The sequence below is a fragment of the Mus pahari genome, chromosome 3 (assembly GCF_900095145.1).
Source record: "Mus pahari chromosome 3, PAHARI_EIJ_v1.1, whole genome shotgun sequence".
In the NCBI taxonomy this organism is placed as follows: Eukaryota; Metazoa; Chordata; class Mammalia; order Rodentia; family Muridae; genus Mus; species Mus pahari.
Window position 1 is genome coordinate 51,612,391 of NC_034592.1, and position 1,909 is coordinate 51,614,299.

The 1,909-nt window shown below is 45.8% G+C and overlaps 1 pseudogene; it reads right to left on the reverse strand.

The window, feature by feature from the left end:
• Window positions 1-243: 243 nt before the first annotated feature.
• LOC115063722 lies at window positions 244-396 on the reverse strand (annotated as a pseudogene).
• Between the last annotated feature and the right edge of the window lie 1,513 nt (window positions 397-1,909).

Genomic DNA, 1,909 nt, shown 5'->3' on the forward strand with positions numbered 1-1,909 from the left:
CCTTCGCTTTCTTTCTCTTCCATTTTTCCACCACTTATTTGCTTTTCTAGGTGGCTCTTGGTGGCCTCTAATTGTTCAGGGTCATGTCAGGAGTGGCCTCAGGGGTGTTATGTCCTGCTCATATATCATGGTGCCAGGCAGGGATCCTCTCCAACATGGTTTGCTCCCCCTTTCCCCCCAACACATACACATAACACTGCAGTGCTAGACTGGTGACCATCTCAGGCTCACGTTTTTACAGGGGATGTCAGGCTACTGATCATTCAGATGTTTATGAACACTGTTATGTTATGAACAGGTCAGAACACTGAGCTTAGACACAGCCCCTCTCCTCTCTGCCACCTACTGATGCACATGTGACACCGTAGCCACACCTGCAATACCTCTAGAGGCAGAGCCTACCTGTTTCTTTAATAATGCTGTTGGGAACCCCAAAAGACAAGGGAAGGAAAGAAAGCAGCCAGCTGTGGGGAGTCACACCTGTACGGTCCCCAGTAGCCAAGTCTTACCTTTGCTGGTATCCTCCTTGATCCATAGCTGTGGGCTAAGTCAGTGGGTGGCTGCTGGTTCAAGGTCTGGTGAACTGGGTAACCACATGAGGAACTCGCAATGCTTTGAGGGGGCAGCCCACTCCCATGGATTACTGGATATAATGGAATTTAAAGTAAATATAGTCTTTTATGAACCAGATATCCTGGAAGTATGCAGGGTTGTTTTTTTTTTGTTTTTTTTGTTTTTTCCAAGCAAGTTATTTACTACCTTCTTGGCCTCCTGCTCCATTGGGATTTCAATGGCAGCAGCCACTGTCTCTCTCCCTCCTTCCCCTCATTCTTTTTGATAGATTGGATATCTAGAAGAAAAGGAGAGTGGTTAATAAAACCATCAAAGGATGATCACTGCTTTAGCTCAGCATCATGCAAGGGATGGCTGTACCAACTAGGCTGATGAAGGTACCAAGGCTGTTCTTTAATCAGGGAGCAGAGTGGGAGTGGAGAATTGGTTAAGCTAGAGGTGGCTGTTGTCAGTGCTATGCCACGAGCAGCAAACCAATATTCTGGACAACGTTAAATTTCCTCTGTACCCCATAACTCCACATGTCGAGGCTAGGATTAGAATAGTCATGCAGTGACTAACAGCAAGTTCAGAGGACAAGACACATCCATGGGTGGTTGTAGCAAGAAAAAGCAATGAACAGGAAGAGGCAGCTAGAACCATATAAACGTGAGTCCTGGTCAGTTTTAATTATTGCTATTATTTTCACTTTGCAATACCGCTTTTTGCCACATAATTTTCACTCTCTGACAAGGTCCAACACGCAGGCATGTGACTACACAAAAAAGTAGTGTGGGTTCCCAACTTGCAAAAATAGAACCTTTGAAAATGTGAAACACTGATTTGGTGAGTTAAACTTAATATGCTGTTAAGTGTTTTGTGGATAGCCCTGGTGCTGTTTATATTTTGATGCTAACCCTGCTTCTCCAGGAGGGGTGGCCTGGGGTGAGGAGTGAATCCTGTACTCAGGTGACTTCTTGTGAACCTTCCCCTAATGAATAAAGATTTCAAGGAACCAATCACTGGGTGAGTAATAGGTGGGACTTCCGGGTTGGAGAGCAGAAGAGGGAAGGCAGGAGAAAGATGCTTTTGGCTGGGAGAGATGATGAAGCCAAAATGTAGGTAGTGGAGGCCCCTGGTTCCGGTGGCAGACACGTTGGGATCTGCTACCAGAGGATTTAACTTAGAATGGCTTACAAAATAGGATGCTAGTTGTTGTGCCCAGTGATTGTGTTACCTACTGATCCTAAACTAAGTTTGTGTGGTGCTTTCCTTTACGTGGCGACTCAACTGGGAGAGTTGAGTCCTTCCACGGAGAAAGGTACAGTGGCAAAGCATGGGTTTGCAAGCAGTGCAC